Source organism: Bos indicus x Bos taurus, chromosome 10 (assembly GCF_003369695.1).
Source record: "Bos indicus x Bos taurus breed Angus x Brahman F1 hybrid chromosome 10, Bos_hybrid_MaternalHap_v2.0, whole genome shotgun sequence".
In the NCBI taxonomy this organism is placed as follows: domain Eukaryota; kingdom Metazoa; phylum Chordata; class Mammalia; order Artiodactyla; family Bovidae; genus Bos; species Bos indicus x Bos taurus.
The window spans coordinates 56524833-56547380 of record NC_040085.1 but is presented as its reverse complement, the minus strand read 5'-3'; the positions used below and the strand labels follow the sequence as shown (position 1 = coordinate 56547380).

Below are 22548 nucleotides of genomic sequence, written 5' to 3'. Positions count from 1 at the left end.
GGGATGTGGCATGCCTGCTTATGAGTGCAGGGTTTCTTTTAGGGCCGATGAGATGTAATTAGACTGTGCTGATGAATGCACAGCTCTGTCAATATGCTAAAAAACCACTAAATTGTATACTTTAAGAGAATAAACATTATAACTTGTGAATTGTATCTCAATTTAAAAAAATAATAATAATAATCCTTTTGTTCTTTCAGTTTCCAGGTGATATTTTTAGGTTTTATTGTATTTTCCACTGTATATAAACATGCATTTTTATAGTAAAAAAGTAATCTTTTTCTCTGATTTTTGGTTTTGTGTCATATGTAGAAACTTTATCCCTATTTGAGGTATGTGGAAACAATTATTTACACTCTTTTTAAAGTTTAGATATTTGATCCATTAGAAATTTATTTGGAGGTAGACAATCAAGTGTGAAATAGGATTCCAGCTTTTTTTCCAAATTGGATAGCCAGTTTTTTAATTTGGTTATTTAATAATTTATCCTTTTGCTGTTGTTTGACATGCTACTATATTTATATTTAATTTGCATATTAAGATGAATTTAATTTGTACTTTAAAATGTGTGTCTATCCCTATACTCTACTCTGGTCCATTGACTTGAATGCTTATTCCTGCATCACTGAAGCACTGTTTTAGTTGTAGCTTTAATATGCACATTTTTGCATGAGTAAGCAAGAGTTATCTTCTGTCTGAAACTGTAATTCTAAACGTTCTTTAAAGTAGTCTTCAGTACGTCCACACACACAAAAAGCAACTGGGAATTCAATGGCACCCCACTCCAGTACTCTTGCCTGGAAAATCCCATGGACGGAGGAGACTGGTGGGCTGCAGTCCATGGGGTCACTAAGAGTCGGACACAACTGAGCGACTTCACTTTCACTTTTCACTTTCATGCATTGGAGAAGGAAATGGCAACCCACTCCAGAATTCTTGCCTGGAGAATCCCAGGGACGGGGGAGCCTGGTGGGCTGCCGTCTATGGGGTCGCACAGAGTCGGACACGACTGAAGCGACTTAGCAGCAGCAGCACACTATATTTAGTCCTAAGCCACTTCAGTCGCATCCAACTCTGTGCTGCCCTATGGACTGTGGCCCATCAGGCTCCTTTGTCCATGGGATTCTCCAGGCAACAAAACTGAAATGGGTTGCCATTTCCTCTTCCAGAGGATCTTCCCAACCCAGGGATTGAACCCACATCTCTTATGCCTCCTATTTGGCAGACGGGTTCTTCACCACCAGCACCACCGGGAAAGCCAGACTGTATTTAGGCTTTCCTGGTAGTTCAGCTGGTAAAGAATCCACTCATAAAGCAGGAGACCCCCAGTCAATTCCTGGGTCGGGAAGATGCCCTGGAGAAGGGATAGGCTACCCACTCCAGTTTTCCTGGGCTTCCCTGATGGCTCAGCTGGTAAAGAATTCACCTCTTGGACATATTTATCACATTGAGACTTCTTATATAGAAATTAAATCTCATTTTTCATTTACCCATCTCTCTTTATGCACCTCAAAAGGACATGATAGTTTTCTTTGTATATATCCAGCACATTTCTCTCCAAGTGTGTCCTCAGGTAACCTATGTGTGATTTTCCTTTGTGAATGCAATATTTTCCCATTAAACATGGCAATATCTGTGTGGTATTTGGCTTATAGGAAAACTGATGATTTTTACATTATTTTATGAACTATTGATCTTGCTAAACTCTCTTATCCTTCTATAAATTTTACCATGTTTGCTTCTTTCTTTCTAATATCTATGATTATATTTTACTTTTTTTATTTATTGTTTGGGCAGCACATTCAAAATCATAGCAATAGATGACTGATATCCATGGCTTTTTTTTTCTTTAAGAGGAATTCTTGGATTTTAACACTAAGAACCGTATTGGATTTTGATTTGAGCAGTTTACATTTTCACCATGGTAGAGAATTATCTTATTCTAGTTTTGTTTCAGAGCTGTACTCAAGAGGTATTTAAAATTTTTAATATGTGTACTGTAGTAGTAGGAATACATTCACCTCTCTGGTAATAATCTCTGTGTTATCACTCAAATTGTCCTTTCAATAAATTTATATTTAGCCAAACACTGGCCTAAGCACTAGGGATACAAATATGATGCCTGCTTTCTAGCCCTCACTGCTGAAGACAATTTCTTTTACTCTCTTTATACTCTGAAGAGCTATTGGGACACAACATAACAGTGGATCACTAAAGCAATGGTGTCCATGAGAGAGGAGAGAAAGACACTGGAGAAACAGGTCACTGATGGAGAAGGAAAAGAGAGAAGGGTGGTGCATAACATTTATCAAAACACCCTATGAGCTATATGACCGCCATGGTGGTCTTTGGACTTTAGTAATGCCTAACCTTAATAACCTAATCCTTAACTGCAAGGAGATCCAACCAGTCCATTCTGAAGGAGATCAGCCCTGGAATTTCTTTGGAGGGAATGATGCTAAAGCTGAAACTCCAATACTTTGGCCTCGTGCGAAGAGTTGACTCATTGGAAAAGACTCTGATGCTGGGAGGGATTGGGGGCAAGAGGAGAAGGGGACGCCAGAGGATGAGATGGCTAGATGGCATCACTGACTCGATGGATGTGAGTCTGGGTGAACTCCGGGAGTTGTTGATGGACAGGGAGGGCCGGCGTGCTGCGATTCATGGGGTCACAAAGAGTCAGACACGACTGAGCGACTGAACTGAACTGAACTGAACCTTAATATATAGTTTTACAGTTTTACTCTATAAAACTTACATGCATTCTCACAAAAGTACTCTACTCCTTACTCCTACTCATGTTACATATTATACCAACATTACAGAAGAGGAAACTGAAACCTGAAATTGTTGGGATACTAAAGCTAAGCAAAAAAACAAAATCTGTGCTCTTTGCAATCACTGTAGTAAAATAATTGAATAAAGTAATATATGGTTTAATGATTTCCATAATCTTTGGCAGAGGGTTTTAGAATTCATTCTTCCCTGTTTTTTTAACCTCCCTCCCCCCCAGCAAAGTCCCCATTTCCCACTTAAACCAGACAATCACTTGTTAATCACACCAGGCTTCCCAATCTTTGCTTTTCCCAATCCCTCTGAATTGTAGGACTCCCTAAGGCCAGTCTTCTGTGAAAGTCCTATGTCCTTGTCCCACATTGACTTGTGCTGATCAAAAGGCAAGGGAGGAGGTACTCCAATCAGGACCAGATGCTCTGCTGCAGTATGAAAAGACATTGGTTTTTTCCATCAAGCCCTGAAGCCTTAAGGCCATTAGCGAGGAGTCAGAAACCTTTGCATGGTAGCCATGTTCCTCAAACCAAGCGGAACCTGCTTCCGCAAAGTGGGAGTTGCCTCAGTTCCAGAGTCCTTTTTCCAGTCCTCTCCATTGACGGAGCACACATAAGAAGAGACTTTTTGGGCAACAGGATGTTGTGTTTTTCTGCCTTTCTCCAACTTAAGGCATATCAGAGGCAGAAAGTGGTAGAGGGAGCTCAGGAGGCCAGATCAGCAATTCAGTCCCTGGTGAAAATTGCCCCAGATCTCACAGCTAAAGTGGAATCTTGAGAGCTCTCTGGCATATTAAATATTCATCAAAAGCCAAACACTACTTTTTCAACATTTGACTGATATAAGTGTAGCTTTGTCCCGTCTCTACTCTTGTGTTGATCAGATATACATCACTCTAAACTACAGTTTTAATGAAGTCAGTTTAAACGATACGGAAAGAATCCTTTGTAGTTTATCCCTGCCTTTCGTTTCCTCTTAATTTAACCATAAACTAAATGGATTCATAAAATGTTTATAGAGGGCAATAAAGTGATGTTTTTAATGCAAAGGTTGCTTATGTAATTAAGCATACATTCTATGACATTCTGTGTAATTTGAAATAGTTTGCATGAAATTAACAAATACTTATATCTATTTTATTTCTTCTTCTGTTAATGGCAAATAATAAAACAAAAAGAAAACAAGTAAGTTCCTGCCTATGTAAGTACCTACATTTTGGAAATTGAAACTGCAGATGTTGCTAAAGACTTTTTCTTGGAAATGTGTCATTAAATTTAATTAGATTCTTTATTTGTCTTCCTTTTCTTTCACTCTTTTGCTCTACTTTTCTGCCCATCTCTCCTTTTTCTCTTCCTCTTTCTCTTCCCTAAATGTTAGGAAAACACTATGTATTTTTAAGTGACCTACATAATATAAATGAAAAACTAATCACTATAAGAAAAAAATAAAGTGGCTGTTTTTCTAATACTCTAAGTTTGACAGTATAAATTTTCTTGAAAATACTGTTACTTCAAAGCTCACTGTGATCATTACATAATATGACAATAATCATGGCTACCACATTCACTTTTCATAAACTTTCTTTTTCTAAATAAGAAGAAAAACTGTCCTTGAAGAATTAAAGTCACATTCTATTTTATCTAGAACTTTTGTAAGGAGAATTGGAAGTGATCTAATCTTTATCGTTATAGCATTTCATCACCTAACTGTCAGGATGTGATTTCTTACTCTGAAATGATCCACTCTCTATTATATTTCATGTTAACATTTCAAATCAAGTAAAATGGTGATGTTCATGTTGTCCAAGATAATTTAGAGAAGAAACTACTGAATTGTATTCCTCTAAGTTCATTTAGAGTTTAGCAGCAAGTATTGATAATCAGAGCATACAGATGCCTAATTTTACATGGAGTGATGATGGTTTAAGTAAACTAATTTGTGGACATTTTTCCTCATCTAAGAATTAGATGAGAAAGGACACTAAGAAAGAAGTTCCCGTAGCAAACCTAACACAATGATTTTGGATAGTTTCACAGAAAGTTTTTAAAGTATCCATCAGCATTTTTTATAAAAGTGTCAGGCTGAAAAGATACCACCAAACCGTCAGCTCAAAAAGGTACTAGGTAAAATATGATGAATTGCCACATCTAATTTTCCTATGTTTGCAAGACATGAGTGAGAAGTGGGAATAACCCCATAATTCTCCACTGTGTGGTTTCTGTGTTGGAGGAAACAGTCCAGAGGTGGGAAGGGTAAACGTTTCTCACCTCAGTGCATCTGAGGACATGTGACTTCAGAGTATATTCGTTAGCCAGGGGCTGCCCTGGTGGCTCAGATGGTAAAGAATCTGCCTGCAATGCAGGAGTCTGCGTTTGATCCCTGGGTCGGGAAGATCTCCTGGAGAAACCAATGACTACCCAGTCCAGTACTCCTGTCTGAAGAAGTCCAATAGTCAGAGGAGCCTGGCAGGCTACAGTCCATGGGGTCACAGAGAGCTGGACACACAGGGCAGCTAGCACTTTGCTTTCAGTCATTCAGTGATTCCCTCTTACTCTCTGTAAGTATTTAGCTCATTTAGATTTTGGTGTTTCTCTGGAAGGTAGGAGTTCCCTTGTCCACTAACTGTAATTATAAGAACAGTTTCCAATTTTCTGTTGGATATCCCCTCAGGGACACCATACCAGCACTTTAAGCTCCACTTAGCCAAAACTAAACTTAATTATTCCCCCTGCAAACCTGTTCCACTTCCTACATCCCCGTCACTTATAATATTTCAACTTTTCTTAAATTCAGGAAGACAGAGAAACTTGGAAAAATCTCCCACATCTCCACCTCTGACATTCAAAGATCAGCCCACTCTGCTGCATCACTCATATACATAATCCTACTTTTCTATCGACTCCACCACTGAAGTTGTCTTCTGTCATGACCCCTAATCGCATCCTGACTTCTCTGATGCCTCCTGTTTCTCCAAGCTGTGCTTCCCTCTTGAGAGCTGACTCGCAAAAGTACAGCCTAGATTAGGATGACCTTTTCCTCAAAACCCTATGATTTCTAAACTCTCTGAGTAAAATTTTCAAATTCCAGCAAGTGCCAATTCAGAAATACCATACAATGATCCTATCCTGCGCTTTCCTTCACATCTCCTTCTTTGCCTCCAGAAACAGCAGTCATGCCCCAACTCCACCATGCCCCCTACCACCCACTTCCACTTTTGCTGTCTTCGAGGTCCACAGTACTTTGGCCATAATCCTCTCCCTTTGACACCTGTCTCTCGGAGTGCTGGGCTCAGCTCATATGATCCCACATCATTAAGTCTTTCACAACCACACTGTTATTCGAGCCTTCTTTTTCTGTCTACAGTACTCTTTCTCTGCTTCTGGATGTAGCATCTCCAGCGTGCTGCCACATATGATGTTAGCCTCTTGCATATTTGGTTTCTCCAGCTAGGATGCACACTCTGTCACTCATTCCATTCACCAAATGCATCCAGGCTTCCAGTCCCCATCACTGTTCTAGACAATAATGATACAAAGAGCTACTTCTCTCTCTCCAGAAGCTCAGTCTAGTAAGTGATAAAACAGGTCAGTAATGTGATATGGTGAAATAAGTATAATAAGGAAGTCCAAAGGGCAGGGGATACGGAGACCCTGTGATAAGCACCAACTTAGATTCAGAAGACTCAGGTTCAAGGTCTGGATGTGCTGTGTAAGTTGTGATAAATGGATCTCCTTGTTTCAGTTTTTTTCATTTGCAAAATTAAGATCCCTACCACTTAGTGTTCTTGAAGGCTCAAACTAAAATTAAGTAGTGCATTTCCATTGGTTCCACCAGATTCACTCTCTGTCCTCTTCCTCTACTCCTTGCCTCTAGAAGTTGACCTCTAAGCAAGGGGTTCCCCTCCACATCACCACTGTGTTTCCAGGTTCCGCTAATTGCTCCCTCCTCTGGCTGCTCAGGTCCTCGGGGTAGTCAGGCCCCAGAGTAACTCTCCCTTGTGGGTTCCCTGCACCTTTGCAAATAATTTCTTTATTAAAGGCTCCTCAAATTACCCAAGTCAAATGTGCCATCTGTTCTCTGCCAGGACTCTGACTGATAAAACTGCTTTTCAGACTTGAAGTTGCTGTCTAAATGCAAGTTATTTCTCATTTATCTCTGCACAGAGCTTTACACAAAGCAGATTGCTGCTATTAATAACAAATGGTAAAATGAATGCTTGCAAGGATGAATGAGTGGATGATCCTACCCTCTTCCACTTCACTTATGTTCTTCTCCGGAAAATATCTCCTTGTCACCTTGATTGGATTTTGTGATGCCCTGATCTGATTTCTGTTCTCCTTGGAACTTACTGTCTCTTAGGTGAAACGTTTCTGCAGATAGTCTAACTCAGGCTTTGTATGTTCCTAGCGGTTTAACTTGGAAGTGTTAACTTTGTCTGAAATTTCTAAAATATCTGCCTTCAATAGGCTGCACACCTACCTGTTATCAAAATGGATTTCTTATTTGTTCATTTGTTTGTATTTTTTGTTCATCAACGTAAAAGTTGGCAAATAAATCAAAAGCAAACAAACTGATTGTTCTCCTTTCACTTGAGAACCAAGAGCAAATTTAATGAATCAGTAACCCAGATTGGGGTAATTTTTTTCAAAAGCACAATAAATAAATGTGCGGTAAATGATTTCCTCCACTGACCCCTTTTCTAGGTAAAATCCTAGCCAATGAATGGACAATTGGGTATCATCACCAACTGATCTAAACAAAGATAAATCTCAGAATTCAGTATCTTGATATTTATGAAGAGGTGAGATCATGACTAATTAGACTTTATTATGAAATTAATTTATTTACAGCAATTACAGACTATCTTTTTTCCTTAATCCTCACCTATCTCAATAAAATAAGAGACAAACATTTCCTCTTATTTTAGCATTAGGTGGATGACTTAAAAATGTGAAACTGACCTATGGAAGCTATCTTTATAAAACATAATTTTGAGTAAACATATTTAATGGTATGCTTTGATAATGAGCAGTTATTATTCATTAGCAAATAATTGCATAACTGGAATTCTTAATTAAAATTTGTGGTGAGAAATGACTCTGTTTATCCTGTAATTATGACCCAGAGATTCAGAACATATTGGGATAGATTATGAGCACAATTCCCCAAATTTTAATATAATAAAGGAACTCACAAAGCCTTTAAATAGGGACTCTTGGAGGAAAACTACACATACAAACACACACACCATGCACAGCATATGTATGCATGGATTCAGATGCAATAATATTTGAAGAGTCAACTGTTGAATGTAACTACTAAAATAACATGGAGATATTCTTACTTAATGATGTGTGATACTATTAAAAATCTCACTATTAAAAACAGCACTACTGGACCTCTCTAGATTTTCCAGAAAGCCTCTTAGCCAATAGTTTCTTATTTTAGCTTTGTAATTGAAATACAAATTCAGACAATTGAAAACTCTGTGAGACTCCTTTTTAAAGCTTTCCTTAATAATACATTTGAAGCACTTGTTCAGCATCCATCACAATTCACACTTTTAGAAGACGGCCATGCAGGAGTCCATCCTGGCCCATAGTCAACTGAATCAGATAATGTTTAAATCTAACTTGGCTACTAGGGTCTCTCTGGTAAGAAATTCTGTTAAAAAAATGAAATAGGCCTTGTTTTTACTTGCTGACTGTCAACATGTGATAGGTTCTAGATTAGAAGACCAGAGAGATCTGGGGACAAGAACATGAGTGCAGAATACCCCGTGGAACCAAGCAAAGGCTACATAAGCTGAAGGTTTCTCCTAACCTCATTCTAGACCATAAATGAATTGCCTGTAGCTGGGGCTGGTGGAGCAAGCACTACCTCCTGTCACCTGCTAAGTTGCTTCAGTCGTGTCTGACTCTGTGCGACCCCAGAGACGGTAGCCCACCAGGCTCCCCCATCCCTGGGATTTTCCAGGCAAGAACACTGGAGTGGGTTGCCATTTCCTTCTCCAGTGCATGAAAGTGAAAAGTGAAAGTGAAGTCACTCAGTCGTGTCTTACTCTTAGCGACCCCATGGACTGCAGCCTACCAGCCCCCTCCGTCCATGGGATTTTCCAGGCAAGAGTACTGGAGTGGGGTGCCATTGCCTTCTCCTCCTGTCACCTAGTTTGTGCCATTGCTGACTCAATGCACACCATATCCCAGACCCGGATTTAAACACTTGTTACCCAGATATATCTCCTGTGTGCTGCTGGGCCTTGCCACTGCATCACGGTCTAATAGGGCACTGGGGATTTGAGACAACTCCTCTAATTACAGTGGAGCACTGACAGTGTTTGCTATTGATTTTTCTCCCACAATGTCAACTTCTTCTGATCCTCTGTACACATACTATGCTCACTCCCCTGCATATCAGCAGTGTAATTTTTAAATGACTTTAATAGATTCAATATTAACAAAATGCCCGTCATAGTAAGCATCCTATCTGAGAAAGCGAAAAGAAACAAAGAAAGGAAAAAATGTACTGTGTGCCTTTATTTTGAAAGACAGGAATTACCCAGAATCCTATTCCTTTTTTTGAACCAATAGGTGGCACTAGTGGCTGCTGGCAATACCTTGGCTCTGTGGCTCCAACATGGAAAAGTTCTCGTGATGATGATGATTTTGTCAAAGCTTTGATGATATAGCCCTAACCACTAACTGAAACATTTGTAACCTAACCAGTAAGGTTGATTTTAATATAAATTCACATGCTGCTAAACAGGTCTGTTTTCTCTTTATTTACAAGCAATCCAGGGGAATTTCATGGGTAATAGAATACATATAATGTATAGAGGTTTAAGCTATGTTTTAAACCCCATCAAAGGGTCCCTGACACTAGTTTATAGGTAACAAACAAAAACTAGTAAAGGATTAGAAACTGAAGCACACATTTTAACCTTACTCTGAGTATCTAGTTGAGGATTTTTTTAATGTTTTTATTTCCTTTATAAATCAAGACATGTTTTTTTTAAACTTATGCTCTATTTTTCAGAGCATAGTTTCCTTGAAAGAAAATTAGGCTTGAGAGCCAAACAGACCTTATTAGACTCTAGGCTCCATCATCTACTGGGGCTAAAAATCCTGACAAGATGGTTAACTTAAACAAGGATGGGTTTCTTTGTTCCTAAACCATGCCTGTCTCCAAGAGCTGTGTCAGAATTAAGTGATACTATTGTGGCTAGTCACAGTTTCTTCTCCCTTTGTTGACTGGAATTTTAACATTGACTTAAGCAATGATAATAGGAATAATAGGAAAGGAGGTCTATTTTTAAAAACAAAGTAAAAAGTTATATATTTTTGAAACATGAAATTTTCTAATTTTCTGCCACTTTTGATTATTTTTGTTGTCTTTGTCCTTGGTTAAGACATTCTAACATTTATTAGGTATTATTTGGTCCCAATTCTTCAAGGTCAGAGGCTTGGTTACTGTAGATTTGTGGAGAGAAGGCTGTCAGGAACTTACACAGAGTCTCATAAGCTGACCTCCCCGTATCCTAAGCTTTCCTCCTCAACGTATGTATAAATAAAATTAAGCAACTCAAACCGAGTTAACACCTCTTTATTTGACCTTTCCTTCACAAAGTTTATTTTGCTTCTGTTTGTTCAAAAGATTTTCGATAAAGTGTTGATAGTATCCTGCGTCTTGCCTGTTTTCAAAAGTGCTAGTATTATTAAAGGTTGTTTGCTGTTCATCCTTGATGGAAAAAGAAAAGCCTGATTCTTCTTATTTGTCTTGAGAACTCAGTGTCCTTCCACACAGTGGCACCTGAGGAGTCATTAGCAAAACTAGCTAAGTAACTGATTTATTATTTCCATAAATGCATGGTGCATTCCCCTTCCTTTGGAGTGCACAGCAAAATTAGTCATGCTAAGATGGAGTAATCACAATGACTAAAAAAGCATATTTTTATCATTCCAAACATAAGCAGAACTGTGGTGGTATGCTATCATAGTACATAATAATAGAAATGAATTATGTCAGTAAAATCTTGAGGTTTAAGATTTATCATGATAAATATTTTTCATTAAAGTGAAATATCTTGGCATAGTCACTTTCATATGCAGACTGTTGACACAGGAGACCAGCTGTGCCTATGCAGATGCTGAGATTTGGGTCTATATTATTAATGATTTATCATGTCATGGAGAGCTTAGATTAGTTTTGAAAGCAATCCCTTGGCACAAAAGCACTTTCTATAATGTGCGAACGCAAGGAATACTATATGTGCATTCCAAATTAAAGTAATCACAGAAGCTATAGCTACCTTTGAAATTTCAGTACCTCTAGCTTTTTATTTTGAAACATGAAATTCTACATTCTAAACTATGATTCATGAAAATTCATGCAAAATGTTATTTCATATCAACTGGATAGTAAGTGGTATATCTGAATTTATATATATATATAATACACACACACACACACACACACACACATAGATGAGGAAATTAAAGCAATGGAATGGAACAAAAATTTATTGCAAATCTATTGTATACCACGTGCTTTTACCCTAAGTCTCACATTTAGTGTGAGGCTGGATTAAGTTTCTAATCCAATTCTGCAGGATTCCAAGGTTGCTCTGCCTACAGGGCATGTATAATAACATTGGCTAATATTTATTCAGTGCTTGCAGTGTTCCAGGTAAGATACTAAACACTTTACATGCATTATCACACTCAGTTTTCATAAAATCCATTTGAAGTATTGTTATGACTCCTGTTTCACAGGTAAGAAGACTGATGAACAGTGTAGTTAAATAAATTATCCCAGGAGCAGCGGGAGTCTGGATTTGAATCCAGGTTGTGGCATCTGGTCCCATCACTTCATGGGAAATAGATGGGGAAAGAGTAGAAACAATGTCAGACTTTACTTTGGGGGGCTCCAAAATCACTGCAGATGGTGACTGCAGCCGTGAAATTGAAAGACGCTTACTCCTTGGAAGGAAAGTTATGACCAACCTAGATAGCATATTCAAAAGCAGAAACATTACTTTGCCAACAAAGGTCCGTCTAGTCAAGGCTATGGCTTTTCCAGTAGTCATGTATGGATGTGAGAGTTGGACTGGGAAGAAGGCTGAGCACCAAAAAGAATTGATGCTTTTGAACTGTGGTGTTGGAGAAGACTCTTGAGAGTCCCTTGGACTGCAAGGAGATCCAACCAGTCCATTCTAAAGGAGATCAGCCGTGGGTGTTCTTTGGAAGGAATGATGCTAAAACTGAAACTCCAGTACTTTGGCCACCTCGTGCGAAGAGTTGATTCATTGGAAAAGGCTCTGATGCTGGGAGAGATTGGGGGAGGAGGAGAAGGGGACGATAGAGGATGAGATGGCTGGATGGCATCATCGACTCGATGGAAGTGAGTGTGAGTGAACTCTGGGAGTTGGTGATGGACAGGGAGGCCTGGCGTGCTGCGATTCATGGGATTGCAAAGAGTCGGACACGACTGATCGACTGAACTGAACTGAACTGTCTAATGTTTTCAAAGAATTCACTATTTACCACTGCTGTTAACTATGACCTCAGTATTAACCACTATTATAACTAAGTAAGAGGTTAGGTTTCTCTTACACAATTACTACCAGCGTGGCCTTAGGCAAGTCACTTAAACCCTTTAAGCCTCAGTTTCTTCTTCTACAAAATGTAGATAATAATAATACTTAACTCATAGAATTGTTGTGCACATTAATATTTTTAAAATGCTTAAAAGAGACTGATACACAGTAAGCACTAATGTTTTATTTAATAGCTGTAATAGTTAAGGAGTGGTATTCTCTGATGATTGATAAACTTTTACAGTTACACACTGATTTTCTATAATTTTCAGATGAATTTTATTGTTAAAGCTGTATTAGAAATGAAACATAGAAACAAAATTTTGAACTTTTCCTAAAGCAAACAGACAAAAAAATAGATTGTAAAAGAAGTTATTACTTATCACATCACTGCTGGGAGATGTATACAGATAACACAAAAGCAAAATCCTTAACTATCTAAAACACAGACCATTTTAAGTATTCTTTCTAGGTGTTAAAAGAGCCAAATATCTTCCTTCTTTCTTTCTTGATTCATTCATTCTTCACTCATTCAACAAACACCCTTGCATAGATACTGTGCTTGCCCTGGGGATACCAATGAATCAATCCCTACTGTGAAGACTGTATTCTCTGGTTCAGCACATAAAAGAGTAGTTGGGAAAGTTGTGGCTTCCCTTGCCAGATCTATTTAACAAGTACTTGTTGAGTGTCCACTAAATGCCAGGCACTGTGATAGGCACTGGGGTTATCCGGGTAAATAAGACAAGATCTTCGCAGTTAAGAAGCACCCAGTAAGGAAGACATCCTGAGCAATTATTTTCCCTTCCATTTGGTAAATTAGAGAAGTGAACTTGCTAGGAGAATACAGAAGAGAGATGCTTATATCCATCTTGGGGGCTAGTGGGATAAGGGAAATTCGGACACCTAAGTGAAATTATTAAATGATTAAAAGTCAAGAAAAGCAGAAACTAAAGTACCTGAAGTGATGGAGAAAGAGTACCCCAAGAAGCAGACAAAAGTGAAGACATGGAGACAAGAGACAGTGTGACAGCGGGGAACTTTACACAGCAGGGCTATGCTAGAGCCTAAGGGATTCCCAGGTGGCACAGTGCTAAAGAATCCACCTGCCAATGCAGGAGATAGAGACTCGGGTTTAAGCCCTGATTTGGGAAGATCCCCTGGAGTAAGAAGTCACAACCCATTCCAGTATTGTTGCCTGGAAAATTTCATGGACAGAGGAGCCTGGTGGGCTACAATTCATGTGGTGGCAAAGAGTCAGACAGGACTGAGCACGCAACAGCAGCTAGAGCCTAAAGCATACTGTAGTGAGCAGAGAAAGTCCAGTCTGACTGGAGAAGTAAACAGGGCTAAAAGGTTAAGTGTGTAAAATCAACTGAAAGGACAAATGCTAATAAACTGCACAGAGTGAGCAGTTCCCTTAGATTTCTCTCCACTAAAACCCAAATGAAAAAAGAGTGTCATTTTCTTGACATTCAAGACCCTGGGAACCAGAGAAATGACTAATCTTTAAGAATAATATTTTTATCTGACCAAAAGTAATATTTTGATTCTTTTCTTTTTTTTAGATTTCCACTATAATGTGTTATTTCTAAAATACATCTGAAACAAACACATAAAATGTTAAAATGTGTTGAAGTTGAGTGGTGGGCATATGAATGTTATAGCCTTTAATCTTCTAGTTGTTGAAAAGTTCTTTTTCTTACAAATTACACCTTGAATATAGAGCCTGAATAACTCACCTAAGTCTGCACTTTTACTTGGTGAAAGTAACACTCAGTAAAAGTGTTCTTTACCATTCTTTCGGTGTCACTAAACTGTCCGCTTTTGTCTCTCTCTTTCCGTACTGGTCCAAACATGGGGATTGGCTTTGAGGTGTACACTGCTACTTAGACTGAAATCATGTCTAACCCTTGGCTCGAAATGATCTATCAGCATATTCTTCTGCAACCTAAAAGGTGTTTTCATTCTTGAATTTAAAACTCAGTCTAAGGTAAATGGCACTCTCTGGGGTGGTACTCTTTAAAGCTGGCCATCGCAGAATTTCAACAAAGAATTCACAAATCTGGAGAACTCAACTTTTTTTTTTTTTTTTTTTCTTGGCTGCTACTGCAGACAGAGGACAACTCATAAGCTTTCTGCCTCTAGGTGGGTGGCGATATATGATTCGTCAAGCCACTGGTCACTCCTTTGCATATTCATTCAATGCACAGAGCCCTCTGCCTGCAGCGGGGCTTGCTCTCTTGATGGAGAAAGGACAGAATGACTGGGTACGAGTGAAAGATGCAGAGTTTTCTGGGTCAGAAGTTGGCTGGGGAAGGGCCCTGACTGCCAAGTAACTTGCAATGATGTCAGAGCCCAGCACAACCCGAAAACACCAGCCAGCCAGCCAACAAAAGCCTTAACAACAACAGAAAAATCACAAAGCTGTGTTGCCAAAGCTGTTCTTTCCGCCCCCTACCCTTTACTTGGAATGGGAAGAACAGCAGGAAGAGAGCTTATATTTTAAGACTCAGGGTGCATCCTCTTTCTTCCTTTTGGTAACAAAGTGTTAACTAGTAAGGAAACAGTTCTCCGGATGAGTCCTGCAGCAGTTCCTTGGGGTGTCTTTTTTGAGTTCCTTTTCAAGGCTGTCCTGGAAGTTTCATAAATAACTCAGAACCGGGTATTTTTTTTCTAACTGTAAACAGGTAACTGTGCTTGGGAGAAGCAGGAACCATTGAAGAAAGGAAATGCCCCCTTCTCTCTTTCACGGTAATTAACCATGCTCAAATGAAAATTAAAAGTTTGGCGGGAAAGCTTTCATCTTTTTCTTTAAATGAGGGCATCATGGTTCATTCCAGCCATTTAGAACCCTCAGTGAGTCATAATTCAACTGGAAATTTTAATAAAACTAAGCCCGTTCTTGGATATGAAGTTTGAATTAAAATCCTCTCGTTTTTAAATGTGTGACTTTTTTCCTTTCCTTTGTGACAGTCAATTTTAAATGATGTCACTTCAAGGACATTTTCATTTCTCCCACAACATATTACACGAAACACTTGCCTGTAAAACCGGCTCATTAGCCTACAAAATTATACTGTACTGAATGGCTTTCATTCAAAGTAGAAATGGGATTTTTAGTAGGCAATTTCTGTATTTTGTAAAGATAAAACAATGTTTGATTGCTTCTCCCCAGCTGTTTTGCTTAGTGGTTATAAAGAGAAGTTGGGGGGGGGCGACAACGGTAATATGGGGGCGGGCTTGTAAGGATGTGCATAAAAAAATAAATCTTAGATCAGAAAGTAATGCATAACTTTACGGAACAACTGTGCCTGCAGCTCCTCTGGGCTGCAATGATTTGTCCTCTAGATGTCTGGAGGAAAGCTCTGAAAAATCTTTCAGAGAGAGAAAAAAGAGGGAAAGAGGGGGGAAAGCGAAAAGGCTGCTTCGCAGGCTGCAGCAGCCGCCGCGAGCCGGATGACTGAGGCGCTGGGAGTTGCTGGAAGGAGCAGCTCTTGAGAGGTGGCGAGAGGGAGGGCGCGCAACCGAGCGCCGGGGAGGAGGGACGCGGAGGCCACCGAGGGGTCAGCCTGGCCGCGGCGCCGGGCTGGGGGCCTCCAGGCGGCGCTGGCCGCGGCGCTCGGACAAGCGAGCGCGCCGGGCCGCCCGCGCCTCCTGCTGTCCGCGCCCGGGGGTGGGCCCCGCGCCGCGAGCTGCCGAGTGCGGGGAGGGAACGAGACTCCGGCTCGCCTGATGGATTGACTTGGAGATGGATCGAATTACACCATTTGCCGTGCCTCGATTTGTTTTGCTCCCGCTTGGTCCGGCTGCTGCTGTCGCTGCTGCTGCTGCAAGGACTGGTGGCGGCGAGTTTCAGGATTATACCGAAGAAACCAAAACCTAGAGACACAGGGATATATATATATATATATTTCAATTTTTTATTTTCATTTCTCCTTGAGCGTAACAAGCTTTTATTATTTTTTTAAACCAAGCCTCCCCCCATGAGGTAAGACAGCCCTATAAAAATTTGCTAATGCCCTAGGCGCCTGGTGGGGATCGGACCCAGATCCTTAGAGCCTGAATCGCTTCTAATGTGTGTGTGTGTACGTGTGCGGATGTGTGTGCGTTGGCACTGGAGAGTTGATTTCTTTTCCAAGCAGCTCTCCGCCTGCCATGCAAGGGACGCGCAAAAGGCTGGAGAGGTTTGGTGGACGCGTCAAAACTGGCATTGCTGGAGGCTTGGGGGGAGGGGCCCTTCAACATTGTGCCCCCCCCCCAAAAAAAAAAAACGGAGGAGAAGGAAGGAGCTAGCAAAAGTTTCTTGCCAGGCAGCACCAGCTCCGCGCTCCCCCACACCTTAGGGGGAACCTGAGCTGCTTAGGTGCCGGGCACCACGTCTCCAGCTCTCGCCACCGCCGAGCCGAGGCTAAAGGAGCCGGCTGCGGGCTCCGCCGGCCGCTTCCGCCCGCCCGGCAGCCCCGGAGCAGACTCCGGCATCGCCGGGCCAGGCAAGCAGTGGACGGGCTAGCACTCGTCCGCGCCAGGAAAGGGGGCGCAGCGCAGCCGCCGACACCCGGGCAGCTCTTGGCCGACGCCAGCTACCTGTCGGTGCGCCTCGGGGTCGGACGGCCCACCGGTAGTGCCGAGGGGCGGGGGCTCGGGGGACTCGGCCCCTCCCCAGCCCCCAGGCTTCTGCCCCGAGGGCGGCCACTTCCCACCCTCCCTCTCCCCCTGCTGGCCGAGCACACTGAGGCGGGCTCCGGGGCCCGGTGCTGCCCACCGCCCACCCCCGCCTCCCACCCGGCGCCCGGGTTTCTCTTCCCAGCCACTCTCCCCCGCAACTTTCCGTGCTTTGTTCTCCCGCTGGAAATGATTTACGGAAGCGTCTTGGACAGGGTCTCCGCCAGGCGGCAAGAGCCCAGCGCTGAGATGTGTTACGTTCTCATCTACCCATCAATTATGGATGGAAACAAATAAGGAAGAGTCAATTTTGCATGAGCCCCTTCTCCGGCGGCTAGAGGCATCCGCAGCCGGGAGGGAGCCGCCGCGCGCGTCGGCAGCTGCTGGCAAGGGGGATGGTGAGGAGAAGGTAGGGAAACTTTTATTTCCCGTCTTGACAGCGGTGGTGTTTGTTCCTAGTCTGCAGAAACTGATACTGCAGCTGCCTTGGGTAATTTGGAAGGGCTTAAAGCTTCCTCTATCATGTATAACTCTTGGATTGAAATAAAGGTCATAAGGACTTGAAGGTGTGGATGAGAACTGGGTTTGGAAATTTTTTGCCGTATAGACTCTTGGGACCATTGCTGTCAGGTGATTCTTTAAATCCCGAACTTGAGAAGAGCTAAATGCCAAGGAGCTAGAGAGGAGTGAGGTAGCAGTGTTAGAGAAACAGAGTAATACTCTCCGTTCCGAGGTGACCAGTCACTAACCAACCGAAGTTCCAGCATCCCAACCTCTCACCGCGTTCAGCTGGGAGATTCACACAGAAGGATTATTATAGACATACAGACTTTGTAAACAGTCATTGGCCGTTATGTCCATTGCTATGGACGACTGCTTTCCCTTAAAAATAACCGTAGTGTTTCCAGTTACTTGGGAGAAGAAATGACTGGGACAGTTTTCCCAAGAACTTCTGGATCCTAAGAATTTAAATCTGCAGTAAAATGTTGCTTTTTAAGGATTATCCTTCCTTCTACTTGATATTTGGGCCAGTAAAGTGGATTCTTTTATTCAAGGCTGAAGTCCGAGGGAAAGGTTTAACATTTTTCTAATCTGCTTTGGTCTCCCCTCCCTGCCCAGAATTGGACAGATACTTGTTTGGAGAAATTTTTCAAGGTTTCTTTCTTGTAGAATTGAGAAATCTTATCCCAGACAGCTCAAGGTGAGGATTTTACTGTTCTTTTGGTGGTTTAACAATAGGTTTTGATGCTGGCTTATTCATGTGGTTGAAAAATCCCCTCCCTCTCTTTGGTATCTAACTCAAGAAATTAAGTTGTGTGTAGTCATGTTTAATGTAGTAAGTGACAGGCATATTCTGTCAGGATGGTGAGTACTATACAGACATTTACCCTGGCTCAGATAAATAGAAATTGCTAAGTAAGTTCTGAGATGTAAGCCTATGTTACCATGAACTTGAACATCTTTAAGTAAATAAACTGTAGCCCAGCCATAACTTGAGTTTTGTATTTTATAGTTGGTGTCTGCTTTGATTTAGGTCCCTGGATTGCTCCCTTAGAAAGACAGTTAAGTCAAAAAATCCCTGAGATTTCCAAATGTGTTGTTTAGCAGACTGTTTTTTTCCAGTGGTATATTTGGTGAGATTTTAACAGCCAGCACCTAGTTCGGACTGGATTCTAGTTGTTACCTGTCTTTGTTTCTATGAGGGATGCTACATAGGTGAACTTTTTTTTTTTGAGAAACATTTCTGTGATTCAGGACAATGTGCCAGGATTATTGTGGCTTCTCCTTCACCAAACAGCTTGTTAACTTGACTTTGATTTAGATTTGTGGGCATTCTGCCCTTGTCCTCTTTTATTTATTTATTAGTTACTTATTTATTTTGAAGTCCTCTAATAGCACCATCTGGCCTTGTCTCCCCTCATTTGATGGATTTGAAAGATGGTTGTGACGTTAACTGTAGAGTGGGGGTTACTTACTTAGAAACCCAGTGGACGTCAGTTCACTTGCTGCTTGCTAAACAGGAAGGATCTGTCCAGTACCTGTTCTGGGGTAAGTAGGCCCCTGAATCCTGTGTGGTGATTTCTGTTTCTTTAAAGCACACAAGCAAAGTAAGCAGGAATCAGAGCTTGGATTCGCGAAGATACCCATAATTGTTAAGGACTTATTGAAACTGGAGAAGTTCTTCACTTCTTGCTGCTCCATCATAATAAACCTTGGTAATTAGCTTAGTCATTGTTCTTGCATTTGAGTTTCACTAAGTTACAAAGAGTGAAAAATGCATCTGAAATAGGGTCATTTTTCACCCTTCTGATGCATTTTATGCAGAGTTAAGAGCCTGGCTAAATGCCTAACCATTATTGGTGTAGGAGTAGGAGGTGAACGCTTTCCTTAGCATATTGCAAGATAAAATATTACCTTTTATTTCAATTAATAGACTTTAAGCTTGCCCATTCTAGATTCATTCCTAGAGGAAGCAAGAGGCACTTGGGGTATGCAAGGCAGTCAGCATTTATAGAGTCCCTGTCGTTTACAAGGAGCTATGCTAGCCAGTGTTCCAACATCACATGAGGCAGACGTGTTTCTCTACGTTAAACTTAGTAAGAATCTAAAGAAACAGAGAATGGCAAAACTGGATCATTTGGCAAGAAATGTAAATCTGCATCTTTTTCTGAAGCATGTTATTTCATCCTAAAGGTTTTAAGGCAAGATTGTCCATACCAGATATTTACAAGGGGCCAATCTTCCTGCTTTCAACAGTAATAATGCAATGTACTAGTAGTGTAATTCACATGTTGGAACTGTCAATGGAGCTGGAGATCTCGCTGTCAGTAGCTCCTGTGAATGGAGACTTAGCATTAAAATCTACCAAAGCCAGTGTCTTAGGTTGCAGCTTATTTTGTGAACAGCTGCCAACTTCCAGTTGGGGGAAAAAAGTGTGTTTTGATTTATTCCCATGACACGTGGTGAGAATGGAAATCATATAACTATATTAAGCATATCGTAACCTTTTCAGTTACGGTGGCTATTGTCAGGCTGACTTTTTCTCCTCAGACCTGACAGCATGGCAGTGCAGCTGATAAGTGATTCTGCTTCCATTCATCCCAACAGGAAAACAAGGAAATGTTCTTACTTTGAAAAGCAACTGTTTATGTAACCAAGAGCAATCAAATCAGTGCTCCACATAGGTACCACATGAGGTATACCTATTTCTCAAACTTTTCTTTTCTATTAAGCTTTTGTTAACTCACCCAGATTAGCATTTTAACAACCCTGAAGTGAACTTCTGCCATTCTCTCTACTTGGACACAGTATGTAGATCATCCATCATTCTGTCCTTGGCTACAACAGGCTGCTGGCTCCATCACCATTTGGAGCTACACAGAATCCATCCGACTGTGAACAACACAGCTGGCTATAGCAATTTTTTCTTCCACACCACTGGCAGCATTGTCTGGCTGTGGTAACTAAAGTTAACACCCAGAACAGGAAGTTTCCATTGTTTGCCAACCTGTGCTGTGCCCCTCACCCACTTTAGGGGCGGTTGAGGCAGGGGGACCTGCAGAAAGACCCTGCTGGCTTGCCCGTGGCCTGTTCCACTTAAGAGGAGGCTTGCCTCAACCTTACAGGACTCACAGGAAAGCCTCTTCAGACTTGATACAATTAAATCACCAGAATTACAGAATTAGAAAGAGTCATTCAGTCATCACTCATCCTAGACCTTTAAAACTCAGTCTACCGAAAAGGGGAAGAAAAGAATGAAATGCCTTTAGCTGGTGATCCCGAATGACTGAAACAGAAAAAGACCCTGTCTGGTTGTTTGAAGAAGTGAACACATCATTGTTTTATCTTTTATCACAAAGAACATGTAATGGACCTAATTATCTGAGACCCAAGCCTAATGGAACACAGTGCATTCTATAACTTTTGTTTTCTCTTCCTTTTATTCAGTTAAGATACCTGTTACAGTAGCCATTGCTTATTAAAGCGAGAATGGCATGAATTAGGTGGACATGTTTGTAAGGTTATGTTGCCAAGCTTTTAAAAGAAAAAGATTTTATAAGTACTGCTTTTGGAGTTTGATATAGGAAGGGGAAAAGACCCTGATGCTGGGAAAGATTGCAGGCAGGAGGAGAAGGGGACGACAAAGGATGAGATGGTTGGGTGACATCATCGACTCAATGGACATGCGTTTGAGTAAACTCAGGGAGTTGGCAATGGACAGGGAGGCCTGGCGTGCTGCAGTTCATGGGGTCGCAAAGAGTCAGACACAACTGAGCGACTGAATTGATAGGAAGGGGAGAGGGTCTCATAATTTGGTGGGAGCTAGTCTTCTCACCTCTTTTTCTAATGTTTATTAATGAAATCAGCTACAAGATACCTGGGATGATGTGACGATGATGGTGGAGAAGAAAGAGGAGAAAGCAGCGACCTTGACAACGATCACTTATCATTAGTCTGCTTACTAATTTCTAGGTACTACGCTAAGATCTTTATCTTAATTATGTCCTGTAACACTCAGACAGCTGGGATGGTTAAGGCGGGTTCTGTTATTATCACTGCTTTATCAAAAAAGCAGAAAAAGAAACTCAAGCACCTGAGAAGTCAGGTCATTGTCCTGAGATCATAGAGCAGAGAAGTAGTGGAGTAAGGATTTGAACTCAGGTCTGCCTGACATCTCAGCCCACCGTGCCATCACTGCACTGAGTTGTTTTCAGGAATCCGGACCCCCAGGCAATTTTCCGACTCCTTGATTCTTCTGACATTCTTTTTCAATAAAAGAGTTCTATTTTGAGGGAAATCTTTGCATTGATTGAAATGATACGTACAGAATATGTATGCTCTTAACTTTTGGCCTTTCTCTGAACGAAACTGTATCGACACACTCTTCTTCATTTTAATTCCTGTTAGGCAAATAATTATGATATACCCTTCTTTCCAAGTGTCCTAGGGTAGCATCTTCTCCCACCATTTTTTCCCTGTTAGGTTTTCCTGTCCAAAATTGCATGGCACAGGACAAACGGCAATATTCATCACTCTACCAAAAAGTGCTTCTGCATCAGAGTGCGATTGACATTCATTTCCCTGATCTTGGCAGGTGAAGATCCATTATGTATCTTTGTCCCATTTCCCAGGAGTATTTATGGGCCCCATCAGCAAAGACAGTGAGAGCTGCAGCTGTTCAAGCTTTAGTGGCATGACGATGAAAAGTGTATTACTGAAATTTGACTGCATATTATACTATAATATACACTTTTCTTCCTTATAGCTGAGGGAGAATCCTTTTACCTCTGTGAGTAATCAGATATGTTGTTTGAGAAATCATCACCCATGCGTCAGTACTTTTGGTTGATCTTTTTGATTCAGGATTCCTAAAGGAGGGAAAAAAAACAAATACACATTACCACTACCTATAGTGCTGAAATTTAAGGTTTTCAACATTTATTTATGGAAAGGCAATACGGGTTTTAAAAAGTCCAATATGTTGGTACATGTATAAAAAG

At 41.1% G+C, this 22548-nt stretch overlaps 1 protein-coding gene across 11 annotated transcripts in view; it reads left to right on the top strand.

Moving 5' to 3' along the window:
* SEMA6D (semaphorin 6D) overlaps nt 1–22548 on the top strand; it is a 643846-nt gene that overhangs the window by 569304 nt on the left and 51994 nt on the right. For 4 of the 11 annotated variants that reach the window (XM_027554094.1, XM_027554096.1, XM_027554090.1 and 1 more), the window contains exon 1: nt 17247–17456. The exons of 1 other annotated variant lie outside the window; for it this stretch is intronic. The gene's annotated coding sequence lies outside the window, so the exon portion shown is untranslated. Of the gene's footprint in view, nt 1–16043; nt 16374–17080; nt 17457–22548 lie in introns of those variants that run through there. 6 more of the 11 variants (XM_027554100.1, XM_027554098.1, XM_027554093.1 and 3 more) reach the window with 5 other exon arrangements.